Source organism: Octodon degus, unplaced genomic scaffold (assembly GCF_000260255.1).
Source record: "Octodon degus isolate 3935 unplaced genomic scaffold, OctDeg1.0 scaffold00054, whole genome shotgun sequence".
NCBI classification, from domain to species: Eukaryota; Metazoa; Chordata; class Mammalia; order Rodentia; family Octodontidae; genus Octodon; species Octodon degus.
The window spans coordinates 6,904,731-6,925,665 of record NW_004524630.1 but is presented as its reverse complement, the minus strand read 5'-3'; positions in this window follow the sequence as shown (position 1 = coordinate 6,925,665).

Genomic DNA, 20,935 nt, shown 5'->3' with positions numbered 1-20,935 from the left:
GCCCCCCAAGCCCCTTTCAGGGCATGTCCACAGAGACCTACCTTCTGCTTATTAGACTGAACTTCTTAAAAGTTTCACTGCTTCCCAGTGGTGCCACAGGCTGGTCACAAAGCCTTCAATATATGGCCCTTGGAGGACATTTAAGATGTAGACTATAACAAAAGATATAAAAAGAGTTGTTTTAAAACTAAGGTAGTTTATGTGGAGACCAACTGCAGTTTGATCCCGATTTCTCTTGCAAAAGACAGGTTTTACACCCTATGTTGTGCACACTCCTTACACCACGAAGCACATGCTCACCTCGGTGTACACGCAGCCTGAGCCGAGTAATCGCAGGACCCTGCAGAAAATCTCCTCAGGGTTCTGAGTCCAATAACGCTTCACAACTTTGCTAATGGAGAATGAAGTGGTTCAGAATCGCTGTCCTCAGGAAAGCAGTAGAAAACAGCAATTGAGTAACTTACCCTGGCTCGGTGCTGGAGCTTAGCTGTCTAGAGTGTTTACATCACCTGTTCAAACTTCAGAATCCACACAAACTATATGGAGTCAAAAAAAGTTAACACATGACCCACTAAATTTCTACTTTTTCCTCTTTATTCATCAGTATAACTAAAGCATGTATAAGTAGTACCCTCCTGTCTTTGATATGGAGATAAACAAAGATAAATTAATGCAAAGCCGTTACTAAAATGTACCACACACCTGAATATTGGCTTCTTTGACCAGCTGGTGTCACTAGAAAATGATTTCTTTAGGGCCAGCCGGCTAGCACAGTGAACTAAATCTCCTGCTTAGGCAGGCTCAGCGACAGTGTTTAATCCCTGGTGTGCCATGCTGCCCCCACCCCTGGGGTGGGTTGAGACAGACTGGGCGTGGTTGTGTGTGCCCGTAATCCCAGCGCTTGGGAAGCCGAAAACAGGAGGATCACTGAGAGTCGGATCTGTGTTGTGAGACCCTGTAGAACTGTACTAAATACATTGAAATATTTTTTCTTTTTTTAAATAGCTAGATCTATTTTAATACCACATAATTTCTATCTATGTATTTATATTTCTAATAATGTAGTTCAGAGACATGTCCTTGACTTTGCACTTTGTAACATTACATTCACAACAGTTGTGCCCATTTTTTTGTAGAGAATTTTATTTATTTTTTTAATTAATTTTCTTTTAGGAAGAATTAGAAGTAGTCTTACTGGAAAGGAATTGGCCAAATGGAATTGAAACATTTTAAATCCAAGTACTAAAATAGAATAGTACTTAGATAGAAGACTCAAAGTTTAAAATCCCAAAATAGTGACAGAAGATGCAAAAAATTGTAATTAAACATTTCTGCTCTCAAAAAAATTTGACTTGGAAAAAATTACCAGGTATTTGTTAATAGAATATATAATGTCATAATACAATTACTCAGAAATTTCTGCTCAAGGCTAGGGTGGTGGTACATGCCTGTAATCCCAGCACTCAGGAGGCTGAGGCAGGAGGATCATTGTGAGAATGAGACCAGCATGGGCTACAAAGTAAGCTCAACACCAGCCTAAACTGCATAGCAAGACCCAGTCACAAAAAGAAAGAAAAAAAGAAAAGAAAGGCAGAAAGGAAGGGAAGGAGAGAAGGAAGAAGGGAGGGAGGGAGGGAGGGAGGAAGGAAGGAAAGAAGGAAGGAAGGAAGAGAGAAAGAGAGAAAGAAAGAAAAATTTCTGCTCAAAATACTCTTAGTGAAGCAAAATATAAAACTTCTTAGAAGACCAAAACTTAAAAAGCTTCTTTTGGGGGGCCAATAAGAAGTGGAGATGTTTATAAATAATTTCACGTTCTGTGTTAATTTTAAGAAGTCATTTTAATCAGATTTTTTTCATATTTTTTGATGTGTGAAAATTCCATGCAAAACTACCAGAGAACCAAGTTCCATTTGTACGCATTATAGTCTAATGATATCTCCTTGGGAAATTGGGTGCTTTTATTGTTTGTGCGAATGTTTCATCCAATCAGTCTGATTTACTCAGAGAGCATCTCACTCAAGTGTTTTGCATGTTTCATCTGCATTTGTTATTAGGACAATGGAAAGCAGCTGTAAATAGCAAAACAACCCAAGGCGCTTTCACCGGTTCCTAAACATCAAATAGAAAATGTGCCAGTCGGCCTGGTTAGCACACTCCTCCACGGCCAGGCGTAGCACCCTCCGTCTCTACGTGTATGAGCGCGGCTCCTAATTACATCAGGACTACAGGGGCAAGTGTAATTTGCATCTATCCCTAAAAGATAACGGAGGGGCTGGGTTGTAGTTCAGTGGCACAGTGCCTGCCTGGCAAGCGCAAGATCCTGAGTTTGATTCCCAGTTTGATTCCCATTAAAAAAAAAAAAAAGATAAAAGATAAAGGGATTTCTGAGCACAAATAAACAGCCCATTCATTAGAGGTGCCCTTATTAGGAGGCAGAGAAAATTTTTCCTGCCATTAGAAATCAGCAATCAGAGCCACTTCTGTTTACAAGATCGCTGTGAACGCCAGAGCCCAGAGCGTTACAAATAGAAAACAGTGACCTACTGTCAGCAACTGCAAGAACTGAAAAAGCAAAATGACTTATTCAACTCATTAGGGTAGGAAAATTACCTTCCTGTTAAAGTTATCATACATTCATATATATCTCTTACTTACTGAGATAATTTAAGTGCCTCGGAATGCAACGTGTTTACGTGATCGCTAAGCTGCAAATGAACTATCAAGACACGCGTGGAACATCAGTGGCCGTACATTTCTCTCAGGCAAATGAAAATCTCCAGGGAACATCCCGGCCACCGCATCCAGGTTCACTGAGGATTCACTAGTGTGGAAAGAACGGGTCATTTCTCACGCGCACGTGATCCCTCTACTCCGCGGCCCCTGGAATCTGGCCTCCCTCCAGCTCCAGTCCGCGCTGCTTTGATGTTCTTGCCCATGATTTCATGCTGGTTGTTTGCGCCAGCCAAAGGACTTAAGCGATGCAACTAACGTAGCTCATTAAGTAATGCTTCAGGACATGCACCTTCAAAAGCATAATTCCAAAGAAAAAATAGGATGCAGTTATTGCTATCTGATTAATACAATAACTATTAGCAATCAATTGTGCGATCTGGTTAAGAATTTTCAGGATAATTAGTCATTTTGAGGACCAAGAAAGCTTGTTCTTCTAGAATTAGGTGGTAGCAGGCACAAGGCTAGCATTCCACTCCTGCCGCATTTGTGGAGCAGCTTCAGGGCGGAGGAGACGCATATCACCCCGCCTTGGGCGTGCGGTGAAGCAGAGGTGCCTGCCTCAGGTAAGGGTGCACTTGTGGCTCAAGTCCATTCGGGTGTAACCAGGAGGACCTGCTCCACAAACGCTAACCTCAGATGCCTTCATACTACGGCTCTGGCATCTTGGCGTGCACGCCTCCCTCCAGGGTCGCGTCCTGCCCTACTGTGGTCAGCTGTTCCCAGCTCTGGCCCCTCTGGCTGTTGTTCTTCAAGCCCACTGAGAACTGTTCTGGAAGCCAAGTGCTCACAGATCCATGCCTCATGGCCAGCGGTGGGCCAAAGTTCAGTGTTCTGGAAAGCACAATCTACTTCTCGCGCTGCAGATCTTAGTTCAGGGCGTCTCAGGCTCTGGCTCCCAGGATACCGCGTCTCCACGCCCTTGGCCACAGCTCTGCACCATTCTCTCCTAGGACACTAGGGATGCATCAATGTAGACTCCACCTTGCTCTTCCTGGGGCCTGGGCTTCCTGTCCCTGCTTCCTTCAGAGATACATCATTGGTCCTTTCCTTGTTCTTTTTCTGAACATAGTGCTTGCTAGCCATCCGTGCTTTTTAGGGTGGTCACACTTGACACCTTCTTACCTTCTCTGTTCAGTAGCAGCTTAAATGCCAGCGCCTCAATGGTCAAGAGGCAATGTGAGGACCGGCCCAAGGCTTTCCTCCACACCGGACTCCATATGTGTCTGTACTCTGCTTTTATCTGAATTACATGGTCTTATTTAAGTTTACTTGTAATTGGAGATTTGGGACCAGGGAAGTAGCTCAGTGGCACAGCGCTCCTGGAGTACAGGTAAGGCCAAGTTCAATCCCCAACACGACCCCAAAATGATACTTATCTTTAATTAATACAGATATTGCTATTTCTAGAAAAGATTTATCCTTCTCACAATGGCCCAGCTGGGAGGTAAATTTCATTTTCTTCTCTCTTTTGGTAGGATAGTGTTGGATTAACAAGCACAGGTGGCAAAAAAGCCTAGACTGGGCAGGACACAGGTCTCTGGGGATGAGTGATAATCAGCATTCAGGCGCCAGAGCAGCCATGAGGGGTTAGTTTCATTTTATAGATCAAGAAAAAAGAAGACTCAGAGGCTTGAGTCTTCAATGACTTGCCCGAGAATGGATATCTTAAGAGATGGAAGAAAACAGGTTACGCCCCCAGACTCAACACCGTAACATGCCACATGGCCATACACTAAACAAAAGGAACCATAAACATTAGCTCCTCCTTCTTCGCTTGTGTTTTTCTCTGCTCCCATGTGGGCTGCATTTTTCACAAAACACACACTGGACTGGAATAGCAAGAGATTTGTCTTTATCAGATAAATTCATGCAAAGAATATCTTAGGAGTACACAAAAGAGTTTAGAAGAAAGAACAAGTCTTGGAAAATTAAATGAGAAAAAAAGAAAATTAAATGAGTTTTGTCTTATATTTATTCATTTATTTAATGTATTTGGTACAGGGTCTCACCAAGCACCTCCAACTCGTAGTGATCCTCCTGTTTTCAGCCTCCCCAGTCCTGGGATTCCAGGTATGCACGATCATGCTCAGAGTGGGTGGCCAGCTCAGTGTGCCCAGGGGCGGGGCCAGCACAGCATGTGGTGCTAGGGATTGAACCCCAGTGCCTGTGCTTGCCTAAGCAGGTGCTAAGTCTACTGAGCTATCTCTCCAGCCCTTTGTGTTACCTTTATGTTAGCTTTTCTTTCAGTGTATTTGATTATCACAGGGTCTTACTACACAGCTCGGACTCAGTGATCCTCCTGGTTTCAGCCTTCCCAGCACTGGGATTACAGGAGTGCACCACTACCCCTGAACTCTGGTCAGCTCAGCTGCCCTTGGGCTGGACTGGCATGGCATGTGGTGCCGGGGAATGAACCCCAGTTTGCCTAACCTTGCCTAAGCAGGTGCTTTAGTCCACTGAGCTATCTCGCCAGCCCTGTTATCTTTAGATTCAATCATTCTTAAAAAAAAAAATAAACTCTTATATCCCTTAGTTTTCTGATTCAGCCTGACATGACTGCAGCTACCTGGAACTGCAGTTGTCATTATTGTCCCGAATAAGCCCTGGTTTTCCTGTGTAGCTTTCTAGCAAACCACAAGTAGACAAGTAGTATTTGTATATATGCAGGTTTCCAACTAGATCTTGGTACCAGGAATATGCCTGAGTCTTTGATACCAGCTTAGTATAAACTAGATACATTCCAGACAGCAAGAAGTCATTTTTTCCCTACAGGTCATTTTTATGGAAATACATATGCCCTCCTGTCTGACCCAAATTATGGAGATCTGTGTGTTCTGCTACAGATCACTGTAGTTCCATCAATTAAGTCTCCACAGAAATTATTGCATTCTGCATTTCTAGGTCTATCTGTCACTTTTTCTGTGGCCTCACGGTATTTGGGGACCAGTCCTCATATACAAGGATCAGGTTGTTCCAGAAACATTATCACATGGCACAATGCTGTGTGTGTGTTTAAAGGAATCCAACCGAGGGCCACACACATGCCAGGCAAACACTGCATCATTGAGCTACATCCTCAGTTTGGTTTGGTTTGGTTTGGTTTGGAGACAAGGTCTCCTAAGTAACTAAATTTCTCAGGCTGGGCAGAAAGTTGCAATCCTCCCGCCTCAGTCTCCCTGCTACCTGGTATCGTAGGCATGCACCACAACAACCTGCCCAGAACAACATATATTTGCAAAACACTTTTCTAGTAAGTTTTTTCAATTCTGTGAGGTTTCGATCATCATGCTAAAATGCAACAAGTCTAATTTATTCTTTCAAAATGTCTGTAGTGTACTGAAATCGGTGAGATTACTCAAAGATAATTAAATGTAATGTTTTTAAAGGAAAAATACACTAGCATTGGGAAAAGATGGCTCAATTAGGCGTGAGAATAGCTCACTAGTTAAATTTTCCTTCAAGCTAATCTTCATTCATAAAAATTTTGGACAAACTACATTTTGAAAGAAAGATGACAGGAAATATGTTCGACAATCTTCTAGAGACAAGAGTAAGAAATCACTATACCCCTGCTCACATTCAAATAGCAAGCACAGCATTTTGTCAACCGATGAACCATTTCTGTGGTGAAGGGTATGACCCAAAGTGCGAACAGTCAAGGAAACAGCGAAGGACCTCCCAGGCCTGCCTTTCATTCCCGCCCATCTGTCACACCTCAGCCACACCTTTCCCAAGGAAAGCTCCCAACAACCTTTGCTCATCTCCCTTTTCACATCCAGCAGCAACTGACAGCACCGTTGTTCTTTCCAGGAGGCAAAGAGAGGCGAGCATTCTTCCACTTCATCCGCTACTCAGTCCTTGTGGGGCTGCCCTGCCGCTGTCCTGGGTGGAAGATCTGCTGCTGATGGGCAGGACAAGAGAATGAAGACCACGGGTGGGGCGGAGGGAAGGGCCAGAAGGGTGCGCACCCCCTGCGGGTGGGGCGAGGCCAGCACCTGCACTGAAGCCCTTCCTCCTGGCCAGCACCTAGGCCCTGCCTCAGCACACCTCCGCCCCAGCACTGAAACAAACTAAAGCCTCGCCACCTTCAGTGGCTGCACAAACTGATCACTGATCTCTGCTGTTACAGTGAAAGCTGCGCTGAGCAGACATCAAGTTGAGTTTGCAAAATGACAAATACAGACCTAAGCAGGGCTGTGAGAACCGCTTGGGATCTGTATGCCGAGGTCTTACCACATAGGGTTAGCAGTCAGGCACCTACCAAGTGCTTGCTGCCTGAAGCTGGAAAGCTGGTGTCTTTTGTTTGTTGTTTTTTTTCAGACACTGTTTCGCCTAATTGGAAGACTGGCCTTGAATTTGGAGTCCTCCTGCATATGCCTCCTGAGCAGGTGGGATTACCGGCTTGTGCCACTCGTGTCACATTATTGATGGAAATTTGGGGAGCGCTTTCAATTCTTCAATAAATTCTTACTAAGTGCATCTTACATTCACAAGTCTGCCATGAGTGAGGATAAAGCCTTGACTGCGAGAGAATGATCCCTTATTTACTGGAGCTTCTAATGTCACAGAGAAAACAGTAAATATAAAAATCGCTTAAAGCTGTCAAAGAGCAAGTGCGCTGCAACATGGAGTGGAAGGAGGTGCAGTTTTAGAACTGTCCTTCCTCTGAATTCAGACCTTGAGCGCTCTGCTGGCAGACCCCAGCAGGGGGCCCGCTTTCCTCCCAGGCTGGCAGGGGTGAGGCCTGGGTTTGGGCTTCCTCTCTGTGGCACCAGCACCGGCTTTGCCCGGTCCTACTCCCAAGACTGGCGCTCGGAATGGTTTCTTCCCCAAACCCGTGCCCACACCCTGGCCTCTAGGTAGCGCCGGGTTTCCAGCATTTGCTGATCCCTGGGGAGCCGCTTACCTTTTAAAATCCTAAAGCTCCAGGCTCCTACAGCTATGTGTACAAAAATAGCAAACAACTCCCTTTAAGTTTTTCCCCCTTTTCCAGACCTGTCTCTTAAAGGAAAAGGAAAGGAGAATTTTCCTGCACGCTATATCTCAGACTCCTGATAAATATAAGCCAGACCTTAAAAAAGTCACAACTTAAAGGGACAGCATTTGTTACAAAACTTGATTTAAAATCACGACATTCACTGGTGGCCAGGAGAACTAAGGACTGTTCCCGCGTAATAATCAGCAGGAACTTGGAAGACTGTTTCCTCTTCCTATCACACAAAGCTGCTCGCTAAAATACACAGGCAGATTTGGAGCCAAAGCAGGGTTTGAGCAGGATGATCCTGACACTAAAACCCACGCTCCTCTGTGCTGGACGCCACCCCACGGCGGGCTCAGGGGTCAGAGGCAAGAGTGCCATCCGCCTAAGCCACGCTCCAGCCCACGGGTTTTATTTATAAGCTAGTTTGCATAGATTCCATTGGTGGATTGTCTCATCATTTCTGAACATTGCATCACTTCAGGGATTAGGACCCTCCTAAGGCCATGCGAAGGGTCCACATTTCTAGCGCTTTTCAAACAGTAACTTCTAAGGTTCAGTGGAGAAAGAGTAGTTGCACATTTTAGCAATCTTCATAAATTCTACCATTTTCCAAGTAGTACTGAGGATTAAACCCAGAGCCTTTGCATTGAGCTAGGTCTCCAGCCTTCTTTATTTATTTTTTTGTTTGTTTTGAGATAAGATCTTATTACATTATTAAGATTCCCAGTCTGAGCTCAAACTTGTTTTCTTCCTGCCTCAGCCTCTCAGAGTTCTGGGACTATGGCAAATCCCAACCATGCCATGGCACTTTTTTTTTTTTTTTTTTTTTCAGAACCAGGGATTGAACTCAGGCCCTTGTGCTTGCCAGGGAAGCACTTATTCCACTGAGCCATCTTCCCAGCCCCTCATGGCACTTTTCAAATTGTGCATTTCCATTTCTAGGCCTTAACAAATATAATAACATTATACTGATAGCAGCAGCTCATACTGAATAGTCCCTGGCACATGCTGAGTCCTATTTTACAAGCGAGGACATCGATGACCCTAAAGGATCACAAATACTAGCCCAAAGACACGTGGCTAATAAATCCTGCAAGGAGAGTTCAAGGCCAGGCAGCCTTGGCCTGAAATCTGGTACCGTAACAACTGGGCCGTGCTCTCCCTCAGCTAGATTGCGGGCTTGGAAAACATCTTAGGCAACACTTGGACTTGCCAAGATTCCTCCTCATACACAGAAAGTCCAATACACATGCAGTCACGCGCCTTCTCAGGGATTTATTCTAAGTGTGACTGGGATCCTATTCACAGCTGTGAGGTCTAAACTGGCCAGGACAGTGAGGACAGGGCTGCCATGCCATACAAACAGGACAGGCAATCCTCCGGGGTGGCAGCTTTGTTGACATTTGCTGAGAGTGAGAAGGCCATAAATCAAGAAGCCATTCCCAAATGGAGAGAGCAGCCAGGGGCAAGCAAATGACCAGTGACAACTTCACCCAGATGACTTTTTATTCCCAGATCCTGTGTTTCAAATATGCCAAAGGAAGAAAAATATGAAAGGCACACTTGAAGTTTGCATCCCTTTTCCATCCCTGAGAGTTTGGACAGTTTTATAGGATAGTTTGTATAGATTCCACTGGCAGGCTTACTTAGCTTCTTAACTAGTTCTCTTAAGAGTTCAGGTTAGTACTAATCTTGCCCTACTTTACTAGATGACGAGAAATGGAAATTCAACAATGGGCGTAAAGTCTGGCACCACTTAATAGTTATCATGCTGCTTTTTATGTATTAATTTTTTTCTCTCTTTTTTCAGTGCTTGGAAAACACCCAGGACCTTGTGCATACCACTGAGCTGTACCTCCAGCCCCAAAGAATTCTTTACATACAGTCCCTTCTCACTATAAGATCCTAGCCATCCAGTTGACTAGGATTCAGAAAAAGGCTGTAAGTCTCCTCAGGCCAAACGTAGAGAGGAAATCTTTCTTTTCATTTTACAGTTTCATTTACTCTTCTTCTTTAAGTTCAAAAAGGTTAATTTTAAGAAAGAAGTATCAGAAATAAAGCCAGTACAAAAGGAGGAGTACTGATTTACAGAAAGTAGATGGAAACATTGATTTTTATCTGAGAGCCATCAGCCACCTGCTATCCTTAATGAACCAATGCACAGCTTCGTGGTAATTAGCATAGCCACCAGTGGCAAGGGTGCGCATCTGCTGAGAGACGCCACTGTTCTCTTAGGATGGCAAGGCTGGAGCATCGGGTTCCCAGAGGGCACTGTGCTGCCCTCCCCGCTTGGTACTGCCTTGGAATCTTTTCCAAGTAGATTCTCAACATTGCAGCAAGAGCGTCTCAAAGTTGTCTGCAGAGGTGGCCAAAATGCAGACCATAGCAAATCTGCCACTGCTACCAGGACACGTAAACCAGGAAGGGAAAAGCTCCCCGCTCCAGAAGGCTTGGTCGGCTCCCTGCGCATGCGCCCTGGTTTAAGCCAAGCTCCCAAGCTAGATGTGCGGAGGTCTGCACAAATCGCTGCCTACCCACGCCCTGTGCCTCTTATGCATCGTATTACGTGAGCAAGCAGCACAGCACCACAAGTCCATGTTCGCGAGCCCGCCCACGTTAGGCCCTCGCGAGGCCAACCCCTTCAGCACCCCTGGCTCCTCTGCCAGCAGGTCTGCTGCTGTGTCTGTGATCTCCAGGCAGCAAGCCCTAAGGTGAAGAGTGCTGCTGCCTGCTCGGCCGAGGTGCAGACGATCAGGAAGCCACGTCAGGAACCTTCAGTCCACGTGACCAGCTGCCTAGTACGGATGCAACAGGACCGCATTTGAGGCAGCCAGGGAGTAACAGCTTCCTTCAGGGCACCCCACAGTCACTTCTGGGGCACAAGCAGTGGCTGAGCATGGGAAACCAGTGTGACGCACTCCAGGCAGGAAGAATAGCGTGTGCGCCTCTCCGTGTTCTGTGGCGCCTTCATAAAGCACAGCCCTCGTGTCCCCATTGTAGCAGGGCCCATCCCCCAGTAGGTCCTCATGCATTAGCTGGTTAGGGTGTCCTATTGAGCTGACAAGCACACATTCTGTTGCGAGATAAGTGGGTGTCTTTCATGGGATATGGCCAAGGGCAACTCATGGCAAGGTTTAAGAACTGGGCAGCTGCTGAGGAATCATCTTTGGGGAACTGCTAGGTTCTGTACAAATGGAGTGTGTGGGCAGCCGTATCCACTGATGGGACTCACAGTCCAGGTGACCCGAGGAGGTGAATCTGAAGGTGTAGTCCCAGAGCTGGAAATTCGTCTTAGTTAGGGTTCTCGGTTGGCTTTAGCACCTGGATTCCACCCAGTACTGGAGAAAAGAGAAGAAGAAGAGAAGGGAGGAGAACGGAGGAGAGAAGCAGGGAGGTGGCCAGGGAGGGAAGAAGAAAGGAAGGGGAGAAAGGGAAGGAGGGAAAAAACTCTGCCCACTTTTGGAAGCCTTTTCCACAAAATCCAACCATTAGCACTCTGCAGCACTTGAGGTTAAATAACGATTTTGAGTTCTGTTTAAGAAAAATTAGACTTGAGAATTTTTTAAATGTATCTTCCCAGAATCACATTTAAGACTTTAAAAAACTATAAAGTCAGAATTGTGCAGTTTCTGTTTTGGGTTTTTGCTGTTGCCTTAGCTATTCTGACGTAAAGTCACGGCAGATCCCCAAGAACATGAGCCCAGTCGAGCAGAAGGAGCAGGAGGCGTGCAGGTTCTTACGCGTAACTTCCAGCTTTCCATCACAGATACAGGGTTTTACAAGGAAATCCTGTGTCATTTATCAGGCTCTTCCATCACCTGACAGGCACATCCAAATGCTTTCTCTGGTTGCTCCACCTGTGGTCCTGGCTGATCATGAGGCTGAGACCAGGTGGTTCCTCGAGCCCACAAGTTCGAGGCCAGCCAGGGACTGTAGTGACATTAGCCCCTGCCTCAATCAATACTTAATCCACCATCCACCGATCAACCATCACTTTCATTTTACAGGGGTAAAGGGACCTATGACTTGAACTTTGGTCAGATGGTCAGCTTCATTGTTTAACAACAAGCAGGATTGTGTGACACGTCCTTTCCCTGGGTCCTGGTGAGCAGGCACTGAACTTGAGCAGAAAAGAAAATAAACAACACAGAGAATGTGTCAGTGAGGCTGGCACCTGTTGGTTTCTGATAAGCGTTTCGATGTCAAACCTGAGCTACTATCAGTAAATTTAACACTGCATTGAATACAACAAAACTTTGTACAATGCTGGTTATAAAGATGCCATTAAAGCAGAGGGGAGATTTATAAAAACGTCTCGATGCTGAATAGCCACCACTGCTGGCAGCATTTCTCTAATGCTTGGCTGCCCTTAGAAGCCAAAAGTGTGACCCCATGCTTGTCGACTGGGTTGTGACATCTGCAGTAGCCCCAGTGGCTGCCAGGTGCCCTGGCATCCAAGGACTGGAGCCATCTGTCCACTGGGTGGAGAGATGTGTCCCATCTCACCATGTGATACCGAGTTCCCAACGACTCGCTTCACCATTGATGTCTGCGCCAGCACTCTGCGCCACTGACAGAAGCCAGAAAAGTCCGCTCACCTCTTGCTTCTCCCCCTTCAACACCACTGTCAGTCCTTTTGCCTACACATACAAACATGCACTTCCTTGTCTGTTTAAAATAAACATACAGACAAATCAACAGAACTCCACTGACCGGCTCCTTCTCTTCCAACTTCTTTAGGTGAAACTTGCACTGTGCTACAGCCACTGCTGCCAGAGCTCGTGAAGCTACTGCTTTCTCCTGAGGCAGAGGCTGCTCTTATAGACTGGGCTCTTGTTCTCAGGTTGGCGTCCTTGGTGCTGTAGTCTCCAGGGCTCTACTAGCCCACTGGAGTGCTTCCCCATTCTGTGAGTGTACCTTGGGAGGCTCACTTCTTCCCTGAGATTAATCAACGCAAGCTGTGACCTCCAGGGGCCCTCAGAAGGGCATCTCTGCTTGGACCGCCCTCCCGAGCCCACCACGTCTGCACCACTCTCAGGCTGCCCAGGGATCTGCAGTCAGGATGCCCGGTGAAACCTCAATGAACTTCATCATTTGATTATTTCCTTTGCTGTGGCCACTTAGTTTCACTGCCCCATTGCCCATCCAGGTTCCAAGCCAGGACACTCACCACTGGCCCTTTCTAGTTCATAAATGCGAAAAAGAACTGGTTCTTCTTGCACCTGACTTGTACTACGCTTCTGCTCTTATAGGCGTCCTGGATTCCCAACCAGGACAGGGCCCACCAGGCTGCAGCGCCACCATCCTCCAAAGCTTCCTTTCACCTTCCTCATTTAAAGCAGGGACTGAAACACAGCACAGCACAGGAAACTCTGTTCTGCTGCCTCAACGAGCAAAACCCACCCAAGGATGAGCTGTGGGGAATCCCAAGTCATGGCTTGTGGCAGGAACCATTTAACTCCAAATGTGGAGCTCTCTGGAACCAAAGGATGCTTCACACCCCATCAGGGTGCCATTAGCCACCAGCTGTCCCTCCTGACCCCTGACCTTTCCCCACCGTACCCACAGGCTCTGTGCTGGCTCCAGAAGCTGCGTGTCCTTCTCAGGAGGCAGCGCAATAAGAGGCAGCGCAGCTTCGGGCTCCTGTCTCTGGCTGCCAAGTCATCCGCTATCTAGGTCCTTCAACACAACAAAGCAAGGCCAAGAGGCTGACGAGGGAGCTCAGGCCTGTTTAAGGGTGCTCAGGGGCTTAGGTTTATGACTCGGCTTTTCTGCTTCCATGACTTAACACCTGACTCCCACAACCTAAAGGAGGGGAGGGCTCTATCTGCTCAGTTGCACAGGACTTCGTCCATGGTCAGCTCTAAGGCAGGAGCGCCATGGTGGAATGCACGCAGCAGCAAATCCACTCGGCTTCTGGGGGCGGGCAGCAAGCAGAGCAAGCGAGGAGCCCTAGGAGAGATCCCGTCAGCTGCAGATGTCAGCGGGCAGCCCAGGGCTGAGCAGCACGACCTCCTGATACAGTCGCCCTCCCAGCAGTCTCTTAATCTAGTCAAGCACACAATTAATATTAACTAACACAGGGACAATTCAATGCCAGCAAGTTACACGTCAGTTATGAAAAATTCCATTTCAAAGGTCAAAGCAACCTCAAGGGTCTAAAGGACAAAAATCTGGCAGAAAAAACTAAAGGAAGCCTATTTCTTTCTTGAACAAAATGAAACTTTGATGAGCTGGACACTTTTTATGGCTATGTTCAAGTCACTTGCCCAGTCTCTGAGTTTTGCATGATTTAGAGAACAAGGACAAGGGCTCTACACAGACAAAATGCCTTTACATTAGATGTTTTATATGTCATGGACTTGCTGGGTTTGCTGCTGCTGTCTGCATGTTGTGCATGGAACCTTGGACCTCTCACAAGGCAGGTGAAGTGTTCTATGCTGAGCTCCAGCCCCTGCCCTACGGACCTCTGTATTTAAGACTCCTGGGGAAAGCGGGCACGGTGGTACACGCCTGCGATCCCAGCACTCGGGAGGTTGAGCCAGGAGGAACACTGCAAGCTCCAGAGCAGCCTCGGGGCTACAAAAGTGAGCACAAGGCGAGCCAGCTGGGGGCAGGAGCACACACCGCTGGGCAATCCTTGATCACCAAAACAGTTCTTGGTCTAAAAATTCTTCTAATGTACTCTGTATGGTCTTGAAGTTGTTTGCTTTGTAGTGATGGAGTTCCTCTGAGTCTTCATCTCCCAGCTCCTACGAACTCTTAAGAATATTGCATTTCTTTATTTAGAAAATGAACATGGAGCCAGATGATGGTGTGTTCATGCCTGGAATCCCAGCACTCTGAGAGGCCAAGGCAGGAGGATCACAAGGTTGAACCTCACTTGGGCAATTCAGCAACTAAGCAAGATCCTGTCTCAAAATTTAAAAAAAAAAAAAATTAAATAAAACGAGGTAAGGAGCTCAGGGCCAAGGCCCAAGTTTTGAGTCTCAATATTCCGATTTATCTGTCTGTCTGTCTATCCATCCATCTGCATATCTATGGGGTAGTGTGATAATTCCATACATTTATGCAATGTATAAGGATCAAATCACAGTCCTTAGTTACTGTATCACTTTATGGAAATCTTTGAATGCACCTAGTTCTTTATAAAACATATAACAAAGTGTGAACTATCGTACCTTTCTGTGCTCGGGAACACTAGCACGCCTGCATAGCCATGCTGTGGCCCGCCATCCAGCCCTCCTCTGGCCGATCCTCAGCAATGGCCCACTAACACACAGGGACCACCCATTTGCTGGCTACTTCAAAGAAGTTGACTTCCGTAGATACCACAGATAAATGAGGCAGTGGCGATCTGGGTTCTGTGCCTAGTTTGTCACCCAGCGTACTGTCCTCCAGCCCCACCCATGTTGTCTCAAAATTCTATAGCTTCATAGCTGAAATCAAAATAAAGTTGAGGATATAGTTTTGTATTTTTCTAAGAATAAAGCTCTAATTTACACTATAATCAATCTTTTAAAATATTTTTTAAATTTTTTTATATTATTATTATTATTTGTATTTTTAGTGCAGGGTCTACAGGGTCTCACTACACAGATTGGACTTGCAGTGATTCTCCTGTTTTCAGCCTCACAAATGTTGGGAATACAGGAGCGCCCCACCATGCCTGGTCTCAATTGCCATCTCTGGGCTAGGGAAATAGCTCAGTAGAATAAGCACCTGCCTGGCAAGTGCAGGGTCCTGAGTTCAATACCCCGTACAAGAAGAAGAAGAAAGAAGGAGGAAGAAGCAGGAGGAAGAAGGAGGAGGAGGAGGAGGAGGACGAGGACGAGGACGAGGAAGAGGAAGAGGAGGAGGAGGAGGAGGAGGAGGAGGAAGCAGGCACTTTAATCTGTTGAGCTATCTGACCAGCCCTTAAAAAATCTCACTAATCAAAATACTAGGAGCTCAACAGTGGTTGTTATATTGCATACTGCTGTCTTCAAATTAGTTGTCTAGATAACCAGATATAAGCATGCAAAAGTTGGCTTTTAAAAAGGGAAAAAAAAAACTTGTAAGAAATTTGAAAAGATAAAAAGTTTAAGCATTCACTGCTCTTTTGAATAGACCAGCAAGAAGCAGCAGTACAATACCCAAGCTGCCCTGTATATATCTATCCTTTTCCCTTCTTCCCTTCTTTCTTTGGTCCTGTCCTGCCTCCCAGCTGTTCCTTCTCCTTGAACAGATTCTTTACCTTTCACACCAAAAGCCATCTACGACAAGCCAGCAGCCAACACAACCAATCCTCTAGAAAGAGTTGTTTTCCTATCTTTGAGAAAAAGATTTTCAACATTCAGGTTAAAGTTTTAAAAATATCCAAAGATGAAAGCTCAAAGAAATAATACTGTTTAGCATTTACTAAGCCCTTTGGCTGCTCATGACGACCGTGTCCCTCACATTGCTTGCATGTGACAGTGACAATGCACACCCATTTAACTGTGGCTTAACAAAAACTACTGATACTGGTGTTGGGGAGAAACACTGCCAGGCTGCAGTCACCCAGCCTCGCAAGTGCTGATCTGGGGGCCAGGCGCACCATGCACGCCTGCTATCCCAGCACTTGGGAGGTGCAGGCAGCAGGATCGCTGTGTATTTGAGGCCAGCCTGGGCTATGCTGTGGGGCCTGTGTACAAAAACAAAAACAAAACAAAGGTCTATGGGCTTTCTCTTAGGATTTGTGTCTCCATGAGGTCCATGGTGGTCCTTCATGAAACTGCTTCCATAAAATATAACCCTATGTCAAGGATTTTTTAGCTTAAAGCACTGCGAAAGACCAATTTTTCTAAGTTTTCACTGACTCTCAGCTCTTATACCCCTTCTGTAATAGAGGCCAGAAACTGATGGTCCTACTCTAAAAGCAACTATAAATAGGTAAGGTTGGACTTGGACATTTTTTGATTTTTCATTTATCTTTTTCATCTTTTAAAAAATTTTTTATTTTTTTTTAATTTTGATTTTTAAAGAATACAAAATTCTTTAAAATTTTCTATTCTAAAGCATTTTAAAGACAGCTCCTTGCTGTCTTCTGCTGCCATGATCAGTGATTAAAAAGCATGAGAAATGACACAGAATTTCACTAAACAAAGTAATAGGAATTCAACAATGGTTGCTGTGTTACGATATTATCTTCAAATTAGTTGTACAGCTTATCAGACATAAATGTGTAAGATTTGTTTAAAGAAAAAAAAACAATAGCAAAGAAGTTATAAGAAATTCAAGAGGAAAAAAATTGGAGTAAAAAAGAAAATTTTTCGTCATTAACCTCTCCAACTTACTGTTAATATTTAAAAGCCAGAAATTTCAGTTTTGTTTTGTTTGTGCTGAGACAGAGTCTTGCTCTGTGGTCCAGGCCGGGCTCACGGCAGTTCTGCTGCCTCAGCCTCGAGGCTGGGATTACAGGTGTGCACCACCGGGCCCCGCCTAGGAATTTCAATTCTGACATCTGGCTTTTCCTGAAAACTACTGTAAGATCACGAGCAGGCCTGTCTAGTCACAGGGGATCAGTCAGCTAAGTAGGCATTTAGAGAGAGTAGCAACTAATGGAAGTGGCCCGCACTTGCAAAGGTAATGAGCGGAGCTGAACAGACACTGCCAGCATAGCTGAGAGGAGCCTGCCGGGTGTGCACAAATAAAGCCACCAAGACACATTCTCACGGTATGTCTTTCCCCACACACTCCACACCAGTGCCTGTGGCTCTCCCGGCCCATCCCTACGCTGTCTTCCAGGCAGCCTGTAGCCCTCAAACTGCCCAGGTTACTGGAGACACCTGTGCTGGGAGCTCGGCCTCCATTTCTCGACCCAATCATAGCAGCTACACCACTATGCACTCGGCAGTGCTAGGCGACTCTCCAAGCACTCAGACTGCATGGCTCAGTCTCCACAAAAACCACGAGGGCAAGCACTACCAGAATTGCTACGGTTTGCATCTAGGTGCCCCCAACGACCCATGTAGTCATGGGGCGGCCTCTAGCGTGATTAATTCATGATCCAATGCTAGGATTATGGGGGTCAGTGCTGCACCCGCCCTGGGGCAGGTGAGCTGTGCTACAACCTAAGCAGGGCACAGAGGCTGGTTAGCAGCCACAACTGCTGCTTCTCCCTTTGCTCCTTGCTGTCTTCTGCACCATGAACGGCTGCCCTCTGCCGTGGGCCACTCTGCCTTGGAGCCAGCTGAGTATGGACTGAAACCTCCACAAGCTGTGAGCTAAATAAACCTTTCCTTCCTTCACTTTGGCTGTCAAATATTTTGTCCCAGAAACGATAGAAGGGTAACTGAGAACAGAATCTTCATTTTACGGGCTATAAATCCAAACACCAAGTGAAGAAGTAGCCCAAAGTAAGGCATATCTGCTGTGTGGCGGCGCCTTGATCACAGGGAGCCTCCGGCTCATGGCCAGGCAGCCAACCACTCCGCTTCACGTTTCCGCACCCTGGCAGTCTCCTCCAGCTACCGACAGTGTCTTCGCAGTTCTGTTCGCTACCACAGCAAGTGTGTGCTATTTCCACCAGGTGCTGCTCTCTTCTTTAAACACCTAGAGAGGAAGAGTTAGGCCAAAATCGCACCTTTGGTGGCCTTTAACTTTGCAGCATTTGCTTAGACAAGCTGCCCTTTCTCTAAGGCTCTTATGCTATTTGTAGGAGACTGTCGCTGCAAGATGACAAATGGGCCTGAGCTTGAAGACACTTCTAGGTGTCAGCTGCACATTCCTGGTCCAACAATCTGTCCTTTTAGCTTTACAGTAAAACCTGCTATTTCCACACATATAAAATTAACAAAACGCTCTGCACCAGTGGCAAGGTACAGACCACACAGGTCATCTGTGCACCTGTGCGTTTTCTTCCCCAAGGTACCCCTTTACTTCCTAACTGGGGTTGAAACAACTATACTGTAGAGGACATAAACACTGCCACCTCCAGATCCCAGGGATGGCAGGCCATCTCCTCTCCCCAGAGTAACCTGGCCACCCTGGAAGCAGTTCCGCATTCCACAAACATCGCAGAATCTCTCCAAGCTTTCGCCTGGGTCAGGAAAGCCCTGGAATCTGAAGTCTGTCAGCATCGGGCCTCCTCCCTCTTGTGGCATGATTGCAAAGTAGATAAAATATTCATGTAAAATATTTAATTGTTTGGTTATCTGATAGATGTTAGTAAGCCTAATCTAAGTATCGGCTTATTCATATGTATATTTGAAGTTTAGCTATGTAGTATATTTTATCCCTATATTGAAGAGAATGAGGTACAATTTGAACTCCTGTTCCTAAATTCTCATTTTCCCTACCATACCATAAGCTTCCTAGATGGCAACGAGGTGAAATAGCTGCTCAGCAAGGGCTTTGTGTACAACGCTTTACTGGACCTGCTGCCAGCCTGCTGAGATAGAATCTGTCCCAAGTGCCAAGGCCGAAGACATCACACTCCAAAAGGCCCCTGCCAGCACATGACCAATCGGAACCACACTCTGACATTATCTTCAGTCTGCCCAAGTGAAGCAGTCACAGCTTGACCCAATCAGCAGTCCCAAGGACCTGGGAGGATGGGAAAGACTTGGAGCTCACTACAAGACCACTGCAGAGGCCGAGCGAAGACGAGCATCGCCAGTGGCCGGCTTGGGAAGTGCGGGAAAGCAGAACTGCGCTCAGAATGCACACGCTGACGTCACCTCACCCGAGCTCAGGGGTTTCCGTGAAACGCCGCAGGACCAGGAAGTTGTCTGTGCAGTGCACACCTCTTCTAAGCAGACCACAGGGAGCGCATCAGCAGCCTTGGACCCAGCTGACGGCTGGACAGGGGCCGAGGTCATCTGTGCGTGCACAGGACTGGGGCCTGCTGTGGGGCCCGAAATGGGCCAGCATCGCGTGCATGCAGTGGACGGTGCTCTCCAAGCTGAGACACCAGCCACCCAGGAGCAGGCCAGGCCCACAGCAGCCTGGGATGAGCGGCTGCAGTCCGGGTTCCTCGGGTGAAGCCATAGACAAGACAGATGCACTGCAGCCGCAGCGGCCGCGTGGAGCCCGAGCCCATCCAGGAGGCGATCAAGCTACAGGGCTGAGGGCACTGCGAGGCTGGCAGGCCCTGGACTCCCAGGGACAGGGGACACACGAGCAGCCTGCAGTGCAACAGCCTCCTCGGGCAGCAGAATGCCAATGAAAACTTTGCCAACGTGGCTTCCACTACCTGCTTTATGTAAGCCCTGGTCTCTTAGCCCCAAGCTGTCCTTTTGAAGCTCACGCTGATTAATTATTTATCGAATCCATGCAAAGCAGCTTCCCTTCTTTTTATCTGGTAACATTCCCAGATCCTAAAGGGTAGGTGGTTCTAATAAGTTCATCTACTTGTATTTTTTCCTTCTTCTAAACCACTCTCTGAAAACCAGTTTTCTTCCTGCTATAGACTCTACTGGAAGCCAACCGATCTTACTCAGGTGAGGCTCAGAACAGTGATTTCCTTTAATATTTGCTGTTCAGAATTGTTTAGCCACATGCTTGCTTCACCAGGAAGCAACGCACTAGCTTCAGTGAGAACCTGCGCAGGACGGGTGCCGCTGAGGCCTCGGCGCACCTGAGGCTCCCCGGCCAGGGCTCACTGCGCGGAATGCCCGAGCGCGGCAGCTTCCCGTAAGATACACCTTGCTTTCATCGCTCTGCAAGCAGGTGTTTAAAAACTTTGTTTTAAAGGTTGAAGTTTTCGAAACATTCTCCTAAAAATGTAAAATAAAAATCGGAATTTGGATAGTGAGTCTTAGAAGACCAGATTGAGAGACCAATCTAATGAGAGGGGAGTTTTGTCAGATTTTGTCAACCTTAGGAGGAAAAATAACTTTATCCTTTTTGTAGTGATTTTTCTGTCTCTTCACATCCTGCTGAAGGTGAACACTGCCCTCTTTTGGCAAAACGCTCACTCCTATGCATGGATTCTGGAGGATTACAATACCAGCAGCTCTGGAGAATCACTCTGGGCAACCAAGGAAGATTTCAAAATATATTTAAGTATGCTGACTACTGTTTTTGGCCTACATATACCAATAATCCAGAAAAAGCTTATTTTTTCTTTCAATTCTACTTAGAATTATTGTGCTCTTGCTAGTGTCTGATTCAGAAAAGAAGAGAATCTTTCTGCTTTAGGAACCTTATCTGATGTTTTGGGGTGTTTTTTGGGTATTTTTTTAGAGAAGGGTCTAC